At 36.2% G+C, this 14061-nt stretch overlaps 1 protein-coding gene across 4 annotated transcripts in view; it reads right to left on the reverse strand.

Moving 5' to 3' along the window:
- Positions 1 to 13778, reverse strand: part of VRK1 (VRK serine/threonine kinase 1) — a 139358-nt gene extending 125580 nt beyond the window's left edge. For 2 of the 4 annotated variants that reach the window (XM_072630286.1, XM_072630289.1), the window contains exon 1: positions 13618 to 13734. The gene's annotated coding sequence lies outside the window, so the exon portion shown is untranslated. Of the gene's footprint in view, positions 1 to 9205; positions 9667 to 13617 lie in introns of those variants that run through there. The other 2 variants (XM_072630290.1, XM_072630288.1) reach the window with 2 other exon arrangements.
- Positions 13779 to 14061: the final 283 nt, after the last annotated feature.

The raw sequence follows: 14061 nt of genomic DNA on the forward strand, positions 1-14061 counted from the left end.
GGGGAGTTGAAGGAAGAAATTGATAGCAAAACTATACTAGTGGGGGACCTCAACCTCCCCCTCTCTGAACTAGATAAATCCAACCTCAAAATAAACAAGAAAGAGGTTAAGGAGGTAAATAAAACTCTGGATAAGGTAGATATGATAGATCTTTGGAGAAAATTAAATGGGAATAGAAAGGAATATACCTTTTTCTCAGCGGTACATGGAACATTTACAAAAATTGACCATGTACTAGGACATAAAAATCTCACAATCCAGTGCAGAAAGGTAGAGATAATCAATGCATCCTTTTCAGATCATAATGCATTAAAAATTACATGTAATAAAAGGCCATGGAAAGAGAAACCAAAAATCAATTGGAAACTAAATAATCTAATTCTAAAGAAGGATTGGGTTAAAGAAGAAATCATAGAAACAATCAACAACTTCATTCAAGAGAATGACAATAGTGAGACAACATACCAAAACTTATGGGACACTGCAAAAGCAGTTATTAGGGGAAGTTTTATATCTCTGAATGCTTACATAAATAAAATAGAGAAAGAGGAGATCAATGACTTAGGCTTGCAGTTGAAAAAGCTAGAAAAAGAACAAATTGAAAATCCCCAAGTAAATACCAAATTAGAAATACTGAAAACCAAAGGAGAGATTAATAAAATTGAAATAAAGAAAACTATTGAATTAATAAATAAAACCAATAGTTGGTTTTATGAAAAAACTAATAAAATTGATAAACCTTTGGTTAATCTGATCAAAAAAAAGAAAGAAGAAAACCAAATTACTAACATTAAAAATGAAAGGGGTGAACTCACCTCCAATGAGGAGGAAATTAAAACAATAATTAGAAACTACTTTGCCCAACTTTATGCCCACAAATTCGACAATCTAAATGAGATGGATGAATATTTTAAAAAATACAAATTGCCCAGATTAACAGAAGAGGAAGTTGAATACTTAAACAACCCCATCTCAGAAAAAGAAATTGAACAAGCCATCAATGAACTCCCTAGGAAAAAATCTCCAGGGCCAGATGGATTCACAAGTGAATTCTATCAAACATTTAAAGAACAGTTAATTCCAATACTACATACACTATTCTTGAAAATTGGGGAAGAAGGAGTCCTCCCAAATTCTTTCTATGATACAAATATGGTTTTGATACCCAAACCAGGAAGAGACAAAACAGAGAAAGAAAATTATAGACCAATTTCCCTAATGAATATAGATGCAAAAATTTTAAATAAGATTTTAGCAAAACGAATACAGCATCTTATCACGAGATTAATACATTATGATCAGGTAGGATTCATACCAGGACTACAGGGCTGGTTCAATATTAGGAAAACTATTAGCATTATCGATCACATCAACAACAAAGCTAACAAAAACCACATGATTATCTCAATAGATGCAGAAAAAGCTTTTGACAAAATACAACATCCATTCCTACTAAAAACATTGGAGAACGTAGGAATAAAGGGAACTTTCCATAAAATAATAAGCAGTATCTATCTAAAACCTTCAGCAAGCATTATATGCAATGGGGATAAGCTAGATGCATTCCCAATAAGATCAGGAGTGAAACAAGGTTGTCCATTATCACCACTATTATTCAATATGGTACTAGAAATGTTAGCTGTAGCAATTAGACAAGATAAAGATATTCAAGGAATTAGAATAGCCAAAGAAGAAACTAAGTTATCACTCTTTGCAGATGATATGATGATTTACCTAGAGAATCCCAGAGATTCAAGTAAAAAATTACTAGAATTAATAAACAACTTTGGCAAAGTTGCAGGGTACAAAATAAACCCACACAAATCTTCTGCATTCCTATATATTAGCAACAAAGTTCAATAGCAAGAGATAGAAAGAGAAATCCCATTTAAAGTTAGGGTAGACAGTATAAAATACTTAGGAGTCTACCTGCCAAAACAAACCCAGGGACTATATGAACACAATTACAAGACACTTTTTGCACAAATAAAGTCAGATTTAAGTAAGTGGAAAAACATTAGTTGCTCATGGGTAGGCCGTGCTAATATAATAAAAATGACAATTCTACCCAAATTAATATACTTATTTAGTGCCATACCAATTAAACTATCAGACAATTACTTTCTAGAGCTGGATAAAATAATATCAAAATTCATTTGGAAAAACAAAAGGTCCAGAATATCAAAGGGACTAATGAAAAGAAATGCCTGGGAAGGTGGCCTAGCGCTACCAGACCTTAAACTGTACTATAAAGCAGCAATTATCAAAACCACTTGGTATTGGCTAAGAAACAGAGAGGTAGACAAGTGGAATAGACTTGGCACTCAAGATGCAGTAGGCAAGGAATATAGCAACCTTCTGTTTGATAAACCCAAGGACCCCAGCTTCTGGGATAAGAACTCATTGTTTGATAAAAATTGCTGGGAAAACTGGATAACAGTGTGGCGGAAATTAGGCATAGACCCATACCTGACACCGTACACAAGAATAAAGTCCAAATGGGTACATGATTTAGGTATAAAGATTGATACCATGAATAAACTGGAGAAGCAAGGAATAGTGTATTTATCAGATCTATGGAGAAGGGAAGAATTCTTTACTAAAGGAGAGATAGAATGCATTATGAAATGCAAAATGGATAACTTTGAGTACATTAAACTGAGAAGTTTTTGCACAACCAAACCCAATGCAACCAAAATCCGGAGGGATGTAGTAAATTGGGAAAAAATTTTTACAGCTAAGCTCGGGGATAAAGGCCTCATTTCTAGAATATATAGAGAACTGACCCAAATGTATAATCATACAAGTCATTCCCCAATTGATAAATGGTCAAAGGATATGAACAGGCAATTTTCAGAGGAAGAAATTAAAGCTATCTATAATCATATGAAAAAATGCTCTAAATCACTATTGGTTAGAGAGATGCAAATCAAAACAACTCTGAGGTACCACATCACACCTATAAGATTGGCAAACATGACAGAACAAGAAAATGATAAATGCTGGAGAGGATGTGGGAGAGTTGGAACACTAATTCATTGTTGGTGGAGCTGCGAGCGCATCCAACCATTCTGGAGAGCAATTTGGAACTATGCCCAAAGGGCTACAAAAATGTGCATACCCTTTGACCCAGCAATATCGCTACTAGGACTATATCCCCAAGAGATCATAAAAATGGGAAAGGGTCCCACATGTACAAAAATATTTATAGCAGCACTCTATGTAGTTGCCAAAAACTGGAAGTCAGGGGGATGTCCATCAATTGGGGAATGGCTGAATAAATTATGGTATATGAATGTAATGGAGTACTATTGTGCCATAAGAAATGATGAACAAGAAGACTTCAGAGAGGCCTGGAAGGACTTATATGACTTGATGCTGAGTGAAAGGAGCAGAACCAGGAGAACTTTATGCACAGCAACAACCACAGTGTGTGAGAGTTTTTTCTGGTAGACTTAGATTTTTGTAATAACACAAGAACTTCTGAAAAAAAAAAAAAAAATCCCAATGGTGGACCTCAAGGCAAAATGCCTTCCACACTCAGAGAGAGAAATATGGAAGTCACTCACATAATGTAGCAGATCATGTTTGTGTATGTGTATCTGTTTGTGTATCATGTTCTGATTTGTTATATGGATTCTTTCATTTATCTTAGTCTGACTACATAGCATGACTATAGTGAAAATATACTCAATAGGAAAGTATATGTAGAATCTATACAGAATTGTATGCAGTCGTGGGGAGGGAGGGAGGTAGTGGGGGGTGGGTGGGGAGGGATAAAATCGCAATTGTATGGCAATGATTGTTAAACATTAAAAAAATAAAAAATAAATAAAATAAAAAAAAAAAAAAAAGAAAAAGAGGAGCCTACAGGGAAGTGGATGAGGAGGTGAAAAGAATTGAGAGACTTTAAACTAGCCAATTTCAAAAGAGGAAATAGAACTATCTTTAAAAGAACAATCAAAGAAAAGAACTGCTAGTCCTAATGGATTCACAAGAGAACTGTCATATTTTTTAAAGAACAATTACTATCAATCCTACAGAAAACATTCTCAAAAACTGAGAAATAGAATCACCCTTCTAGATTCCTTTTATGAGACAAATAGAGTTCCAAAACCTAAACCAGGGAAAGATAAAACACAAAAAGAAAACTATAGGTCAATATCATTAATGAATACTGACTCAAAATTTTCAACAAGATGCTTTTATCAAACATACTTCAGCAATGTATCTAACCAATCATTTATTGTGATCAAGTGTGATTTATATCAAGGACACAAGGATGGTTCAACATTAGGAAAACAATTAACATAATCATATTTAAAACCAAAACATCTAAAATAATATGATCATATCAATAAATGCAAAAAAAGCCTTCGATAACATAAAATTAAAATATGCTAAAAATATGCTTAAAATCTTACAAAGTATAGACATAACAGGATATATTAATATCACTAAAAGTATCTATCTAAAACCAAAAGCAAGTATCATATGCAATGGGAATACATTAGAACCTTTTCCAATAAATGCAGGAATGAAGCAAGAATGCTCAGTCTACCCAACATTATTTCATACTGTTCTGGAAATGCTAGTATCACCAATAAGAGAAAAATGACAGGAATAAAGAAAGTCAAAGGATTTTATCTCCTCTACCTGTTAACAATATGATGGTCTATGGGAAAATCCTAGGGAATCAACAAAAAGATTAACTGAAACAATTTACAGATTCAGCAAAGTTGCAGACTACGAATACATCCTCAAAAATCAACAATCTTTCTATACAATAATAACAAAACACACAAGAAACAATAATAGAAAATACTCCTTTAAGAAATAAAGAACTTAAAAAGCTGGAGGAACATTTACAGAACTAAAAAATTAATTTATACTTTTAATGCTATACCAATGAAATTACCAAGAGGATACTTTACAGAGCATGATAAAATAACAGATCTTGATAAAACAAAAGATCTAGAATATCAAGGGAAATGATGAAAAGAAGTATGAGATAAAGGGAGAATAACACTTCCAGATTTCAAACTATATTATAAAGCAGCAGTCATCAAAACTATCTGGTATCGGTTGAGGAATAGAGAGACGAATGGAACAAACTAGACAAGGAAGATTCTGAACCAAAGAACTCAATAACCCAGTGTTTGATAATGTAGAAAATATAAATTACCTAGACAAAAATTCTCTATTTGACAAAAACTATTAGGAAAACTGCAAAGCAGTCTGGCAGAAATTGGCCTTAGAACAAAACCTCGTACCATTTTCCATGATTCAATCTAAAGGCATATGCAAATTCACTAATAAAGATTATAGTATTTTTAAAAATCAGAGGAGAAACAGATCATATACCTTCACAGCTATGGGTTGGAGATGTATTCCTAATAAGAGACAGAAGCAACTATATAAGATAAAATAAATAACTTTGATGACTTGAAGCCGAAAAGCTTCTGCACAGAAAAAAGCTAATGCATAAGAAGAGAAGTGGTCAAATAAGAAAAATCCTTGTTATCAAATTTCTCAGATAAAGAGTTTGGCATCCAGATACATTAGACAATTAATAAATAGATGTAAGACTAATAGCCATTCCACAATAGATAAGTAATTAAAGGATATGAACAGCTTTCAAAAGAATTGTAAAATATTCCCAACCACATGAGAGAATGTTCCAAATCACTAATAAAAGAAATGCAAACCAAAACAGCCCTAATGTTTCACCTCACATGTTAAAAATTGGCAAGAAAAGACTCAAAATGGCAACAGTCAGCACTGAATGAGTTGTCAAAGGATAGGCATACTAATACATTGTTGATGGAGCTATGAAATGGTACAACCATTTTGGGAAGCAATTTGGAATTATGCAAATAAGTAACTAAAATGTCCACACTCTTTGAATCAGAATCTTATAGGGCTTAAACCAAGAAGAAAATCTTGTCAACAAAAAACAAACCTAAAAATAGCAGGGGATATTAAAAATTAGAGAAAAAATAGATAAGTTGGAAACCAAAAAACTATTGAAATGATAAATAAAACTAAAAGTTGGTTCTCTGAAGAAGTTAATAAAATTGATGAACATTTAGCCAATCTGATGAAAAAAGAAGAAAATAAAATCAACCAAATATCCAATGAGCTAGGTAAAAATCACAAGAAAATTAGAAGAAATAAAAAAGAATAACCAGAGCTTATATTACACATATATGCTAACAAAACTGAGAGCACAAAATAGAGGGATACCTTCAAAAATTAAAATACTCAAATTGACAGAAGACCAGATCAAGTTCTTAGATAACCCAGTATCAGAAAAGGAAATAGAACTAGCATTAAAGGAATAACCAAAGGAAAAAAAATGACTCATTCTAACGGAGTCAAAAGTGTGTATTCATTCTTTGCTGCTGAAGAAAACCATGCCATCACAGAAATGATGGCATGACTTGCATTTGACTTTGTTTTGAGTGAGGGAGGGCTATGCAGGTCTCCAGCCTCACTTCTCCTCCAGAGCCATATGAATCCAGTGACTAGATATTCATCAAGATGACTAGAGATGACCCAGGATGACGCAATTGGGGTTAAGTGACTTGCCCAAGATCACACAGCTAGTGAGTGTCAAGTGTCTGAGGTGAGATTTGAACTCAGGTCCTCGTGACTCCTGCACTCGTGCTCTATCCACTGTACCACCTAGCTGCCCCTATGGAGTCAAAGAAGAATTCTATCAAACTATTACAGAACAATTACTACCATTACTATAAAATTATTCTCTAAAATTGAGGGGGTGAGGGAGAGGGGGGAAATCACTCTTCTAGTTTCCTTAAGCATGACAAAAATAGTTCCAATACTTATCATTAATGAATAATAAATTATAACTTTTAAATAAAATCTTATTAATTAGACTAATGTGATTTTGTCAAGAAATCATTTATTATGACCAAACAGGATTTATCATGGTACTTAATTCAATACTAGGAAAAACAATCAACAAAATTAATTAGACTAAATAAAAATATCCAAAATTACATGATTATTTCAATGTATAAAGAAAGCCTTTGACAAATACAACACTTATTTTTATGCTAGAAAAAAACTACACAGGCATAGAGGGACCTTTTCTTTTGAATATCTTTAAAAATATCTATCTAAAAGTAAAAGCAATAGGGATACACTAGAACCTTTTTCAATAAATATAGCAGTAAAACAAGGATGTCCACACTTCAAACCATTATTTGATATAGTTCTAGAAATGCTGGCAATAGCAATAAGACAATAGAAAAAAATTAAAGGCATAAAGTAAAGAGGAAATAAAATTATTCTATTTCTTGTTAATATGGCAGTCTATTTGGAAAATCCTAAAGGAATCAACAAAGTTACTGAGATAACTGATAGCTCCAGCAACATTGTAGGCTACAAAATAAATCCTCAAAACTCAACTAGATTTCTATATAATAATGACAAAAGTAAAGAAGTTATGTAATAGAAAGGGATAGCCCATTCTAAGTAACTATAAAATGGATAAATTATCTGGGGATCAATCTACAAAAGCACACAAAAGCCTAGTAGAGATTCAATTATAGATCTATATAAAATTCATTTGGAAACCTCAAAAATTTATTTGGAAAAATAAGAACCAGAATATCAAAGGAAATTTTGAAAAAACATTGGGACAAAGGGAGAATAACACTTGTAGATCTCAAACTGTATTACAAAGCAGTAACCATCAAAATCATCTAGTTGGTATTGGTTTAAAAATATAGGTAGACTGATGGAAAGAACTAGACAAGGGTAAATCAGATAAAATGGAACTCAATAATCCAGTGTTCAATAAATAAGAAGACATAAAACACTTAGGAAAGAACTTCCTATCTGATTAAAAAATAAACTGCTAAGAAAAGTGGAAAGCAATATGGTACAAATTATACCAAGAATAACACTTTGTATCATATCCCTCAATATATTCTAAACGGATACATGACCTTAAAATTAAAGAACATTACTAGGTGGCACACTAGACAGAGTGCTGAGTCTGGGGGTCATGAGGACTTAATCTCCACTAGTTCAAATCTGGCCTCAGACTACTATCTGTGTGATCCTGGGCAGGTCACTTAATCTTGTTTGCCTCAGTTTCCCCATCTGTAAAACGAGCTGGAGAAGGAACCACAACAATAACTGGAATACTACTGTCCATAAGAATATGGTGAATACAAAGAAGCATGGAAATCTACACGAACTGATGCAGTGAAAGAATGTAAAAGGAAAAAATGATCACACAAAAAATAATCAAAAGTGAACACTGTAAAATTATAAAGAACATGCATAGCTCAAAAGAAGATATGAGAAGACACTCCCACTGCATCTCTTTGCTGAGGCAGAGAGTCCATAAATGCACACTGCACATGCTTTCAGACTTTTTTAATGTATTGATCACATATACTGATTTTTTTCCATTTCTTTTGGGATTTTTTTTCCTTAAAAATACTGTTATATGAAATAGATCTCTGAAAGGGGAGGAGGAAACATACTGGGGTCAAACCTAAGCTATGTTTAAAAACAAGACATCAATAAAAACTTGTTTTAATCCTAACCTTAATAAGTAGAAGTGGAAACTACATGGCTCAGTGGATACAGCACTGGACCTACAGTCAGTAAGATCTGTTCTTCAGTTCAAATCTGGCCTCAAGACATTTACCAGCTGCATGAGCCTGGGCAAGTCACTTAACCATGCTTGCCTCAGTTTCTTCATCTGTAAAATGAGCTGGAGAAGGAAATGGCGAAGCACTTCAGTATCTTTGCCAAGAAAACCCAAACGGAATCACAAAGAGTCAGAGAGGACAGAAAATCACTAAATAGCTAGTAAGTAAAAGGGAACAGAAGGAAATTCAGAGGAAGACAGGCAATCTGAGCAGCTTTGGAACTAAATGTCAGATTAAATTCATTTTTAAAAATAAATCTATAATAGAAATTTACAGTTTCAAACATAATTCTTTTCCTACTCCTTGTATATGAAAATATTCATGTTTATGGATGGTTGTCACATTCAGAATAACAAAACTAAAATGCTGAAAAGATTAAATCAAAAATAGAGTTTTGTGCAAAGTATTAACCATTTTTTGTATAGGGTAATAAAAGTTAGTCATTTTGATAACTTTAAATCAATTTTTGAAAAATCATGCTCTAAATGAAAAAATACTAGCTTTCTATTTACCTTAAATTTCATTTTTGGTTTTCTAAGCACTCTAAATACCGTCCTTGTTGTCTTGTCTGCCTCTTCATGAACCCTTTTGAGGTTTTCATAGCAAAGATGCTGGAGTGGTTTGCCATTTCCTTCTTCAGCTCATTTTAGATGATGAAACTGAGGCAAACAGAATTAAATGACTTGCCCAGGGTCACAAAGCCTGTGTGTCTAAGCCTGAATTTGAGCTCAGGTCTTCCTGACTCCAGGCCCAGCACTCTATCCACTCTGTCACAGCTGCCTAAATGACAAGTTTTTTGTTGCTTTTAAAGCATGGAGCTACAACATGGGGCCATGTCAAGTCGTTCTCATCTATATCTTGCCACTGGACCAGATGGCTCCAGAGGAAAGAGCAAAGCTATTGACTTTGTACAGCACTCCCTCACTTAAATCCAATTCACTAGCAAGTCATGGTCCTGATGTCACAGTCCTGCCTGAAACAAAGGAAAAATAACAACCTGTGAGTAGTCTGAGCTGCCCCTCTGGGGACCCAACTGGCTAATTCCAGTTGGGCAAAGCAGTTCCTTCCTTCCTTCCTCCCCTTCTCTCCCTCCCTCCTCTCCCTCTGTCCACATACGGAATCATACCCTTACCTGCAGGTGCTCTGCCCAAAGGAATATAAATTTTGATCACTGAAACCTCACAAGATATCTTGGAATTTACAGGTTAGCTTTCTTTCTTAAGATCCATGCCTTAAACTCAAATCACTCTAACTCTCATTGATTGGCCCCAGCCTCACTTGGTAGTTGTTTGGGCCCAGATGGCTCAGAGTGAGTGTAAATAGCAATCATTTCTATTTTGGACAGAACCCCTGAGGGTCTTCCCCTCCCAGGTTGATTTTTTTTTTTCTAACTAAGACAAAGAAGCCACTCTTTGCCTCGTTTCTCACCCACCTTTAATCACTGAATGGGCACTACCTCAGACAAAATGAGACTTGGGAAAGACCTTAGTTTAAAAAGGTCAAGGTCTCCCACTGCATCCAGGGCCATCTCCAGTCATCCAGAGAGTGAGGCTGGTAACTCTGCACAGCCTTCCTCACTTAAATCCAATGCGCATCACCTTCCTGATGTCATGGTCCTCTATGAGAATGAAGGACAAACAATACCGTACAACACAGAATAGAACTTAACCGAGGTCTCAACCATCTAGCATCTTTGCAACATTGAGCATAACAGGAAGCCATTATTCTACAAACCCCCATCAGTACAAACCTGTGTACTGATACACTGGCACTATATATGCTACACTAATTTACAGAATCCAGTCAACATTCCTTCGAAGGACAGACAACACACTGCCTGAAAAAAAGACTATATTTGTTGTTTCAATCATGTCCATGTGGGGTTTTCTTGGCGAAAATACTGTAATGGTTTGACATTTCCTTCTCCAGCTCATTTTACAGATTAGGAAATAAAGCAAACAGGGTTAAGTGACTTGCCCAGGCTCACACAGATAATTAAGTGTCTTGAGGCCATATTTGAAATCACAAGGATGAGTCTTCCTGATTCCAGGCCTGCCACTCTATCCACTAAAATCATTATTTGGTGAATACTCTTACTATCTAACAGCTTCTTTGGTTAATAGATGCTATCTTGTCTACCCAGAAACTAACTGTTTTACTAAATGCCATATTTAGTAAACGTGAGTAACATATACCCCAACTGAGCAATAACTGTAAAAAAAGTTTTAAAAAATGCTAACTGCCTTAATTTCCCTCTTTAAAACTGAACATTTTAATTCCCTTCAAAAGTAACAAGACTAAAATGCAACATAATACAAGGTAATATACTACATCTTTAAAAGGAATGCTGAAATCTAGGTCATCCTAAATATTTGCAGCTATGCCAAACTAGCCCCTGCTCACAAACCTATTGCCTCTAGGATAAAATGCCAAATCCTAAATTTATCATTTAAATTCCTTCACAATCTGGCATAAATTTCCAAGATTATTTCACATTACATACTCCCCTTTATAGACTCTGCTTTCTAGCCATAGTGCCCTATTTGCTGTTCTCAGAATTTAGTTCTCCATCTCCCGCCTCTGTGCCTTTTCACAGGCTGTTTTTCCCATGCCTGTAAAATACATCTCTGCTTGGAATTATTACCTTCCCTCAAGGCACAGTTTATGTGCCACCTTCAATGTGAAGTTTCTTTCATTTTATATTTGTATTATTATTATCTGTATCTCTAGGGTCTAGTACAAGGCCAGGCAGCAAACAGGCTCTCCATAAATGGTTGTTGATTGATTCACTTTCTGCTCAGTAATGCTCCCTCCCTGCTCCTCAAATTATCATGTATATACTTATTTGTTTATATGTTTTATTCTCCCATTTGAAACATAGGTTCTTGAAGGTAAGAACTAATATTTCTTTTCTTTGCATCTCTAGCTCCTAGCTCACAAACTTATGCAGAGTAAGTGCTTAATAAATGCTTGATGGATCTGATTACAAATGACTAATATCTTCAAAATTTTCCATTCATTCTTTCCAAACCTGCCCCATAAAAGAGGAAGGAAAATAAGGATAGAGCTATATTGTGCATCCTGGAGAAGAAATTTTTTAAGAATGGTCTTGAATGGAATCCAATCAGGACAGAATACAGGATACTCATGTCCTTGTTCTTAGGAGTTATTCTCTTTAAAACGGCCCAAGACACCCTTAGTTTTTTGTTGCAGACATTTTTGGGGAAGGCTGTCATATAATGCTACTGATTTTTATTGTTTGTTGAATACTAAAACCCCCAAATCTTTTTTTTTGTTAAATGGCTACCTTGCCATGCTTGGACCAACTTGTACTTACACAGGTAAGTTTCTGAACCGAATGTATCTCTATTAAGTTTCATTTCTGCAGGTTTGACTGAAAAAAAATTAAGAAAGAAAAATTTTCTGAAGTGGATAGGTGCTAACAGTTCTGCAGGTGGGAATAAAAAGTTAATGTTGAAAGTATCTACCTATCTGCTAGATTCAGAGTAATCAAAATTAAACTAAATGCAATAAATCTTAAAGTTAATTGAAAATAATTTTGCATTTATACAAGGTTTACAAAGTGCTTTCCTTACAACCACCTCTCCTTTTAGGACCTCCATTTCCTCCTTTGCAGAATGAGGATATTATTATCTACAAGCATATTAATCTCACTAATATTATCAATGAGAATAATATTATTACTATTATTACTACTTCTCCTCAAATTATAATGTATATACTTATCTGTTTATGTGTTTTATCCTCCCATTTGAACCTTAGGTTCTTGAGGACAAGAACTATTACTCATTTTCTTTATATTTCCAGCTCCTAGAATACAAACTTACAGAGCAGGTGCTTAATAAATGCTTGTTGGATTTGATTAAAAGTGAATGACTAATGTCGTCAGGACTTTTCATTCATTCTTTCATAACCACTCTACTAACTTGCCCTGTATTACAACGAAACAGCATTTACTACATGGCATTGTTATTTAGTCCTGTCAGACACTGTCACCCCTGTTTGGGTTTTTCTTGGCAAAGATGCTGGAGAAGTTCACCATTTCCTTCTCCAGCTCATTTTACACACAAGGAAACTGAGGCAGACAGAGTTAAGGACTTGTCCTGGTTCACAAAGCAAGTAAGCGTCTGAGGTTGTATTTGAACTCATGACGAGTCTTTCTGACTCCAGGCCTAGTACTATGCCACCTAGCTGCCTAGAGAGTATTAATAATAATACTAGTATTACTAAGTAACATTACTACTTACAACAATAATAACTCACATTTCTAGCATGTTTTAAGGTATACAAAGTGCTTTCCTTCCAACAACCTTTGTCAGGTAGGTATTGAACATATAAAAGTTCCTATTTTGTGCAAGTGGAGTGGGGAAACTCCCTCATCAACGCAAGTGTGAATCTGTTTATGCCCAAGCAGCTAAAACCGAGGGAGTCGCCAGAAGCTCGGGGAGGTTAAGAGGCTCAGCCGGAGTCACACAGCCAAAGTATCACAAGCAGGACCGGAACCCAGGTCTCCCAGATGCTGGGCTCAGCTCCCTCCCTCTGCATTAGACCACCCTCCCCCAACAGGGGACGAGATGAGTCTCTAACGTCCAATCCTAAAGCCTGAGACCCGACAAGACACCACGACCCGAGCAAGGCCAGGAGGCAGGGACGTAGCAGCGACCCTCCGCGTCTTTGGCTGCGTCAGGGGGTAAGGAGGGAAAGCTTGGCGTCCCATCCGGACCTTCTGCGGGCACCGGAAAAAGACGCCAATAAACCGGGGCACGGGAGGCTCCGGCCGGCCTAGGGCGGACGCGGCGGACAACTCTCTCCCCAAGCTCCCCTCTAGGCAGGGCCTCGGCCGCCGAGCCCGCCGGGGCGCCCCGCTCCCAGTCCGATCCCAAGGGCCCACAGCCTCTCCCACCTGAAACCGCAATGCGAAAGGCTCCTTCACAGACCGAACTTCCCGCCGCTTTCGCCGACACCGGATTCCCCGAGCATCTCCCGCCTCAGCCTCACTACGCAGTATCTTCGTCTCCCATTGGCTGCAGAGAGGGCGGACTTGACAGGACCGGCCCTTGCTCCACCCCTCTCCCTTACCCTCCCCCAATCTCTTTGGGCATTATGGGACCTGTAGTCCTCGAGCTTCCATAACCTGCTTTCTGAGCTCCGCCACCAGCTGCATGCTGGGATTTAGCCTCCGTAGTCTGGAAGTGATCGGATTGGTTTGTTTCCACTAGTGCTTAACTCTTTGGGTACCCCATGGGGATATCCCTCACTTTATGCAACAAAAGTTTAAGTGAACAGTTCGATGTAAATCTGTAGGATACGATGGAAAAACCTGGTTTGTTTTTTTCCACTTGTTCTT

The sequence above is a fragment of the Notamacropus eugenii genome, chromosome 1 (assembly GCF_028372415.1).
Source record: "Notamacropus eugenii isolate mMacEug1 chromosome 1, mMacEug1.pri_v2, whole genome shotgun sequence".
NCBI classification, from domain to species: Eukaryota; Metazoa; Chordata; class Mammalia; order Diprotodontia; family Macropodidae; genus Notamacropus; species Notamacropus eugenii.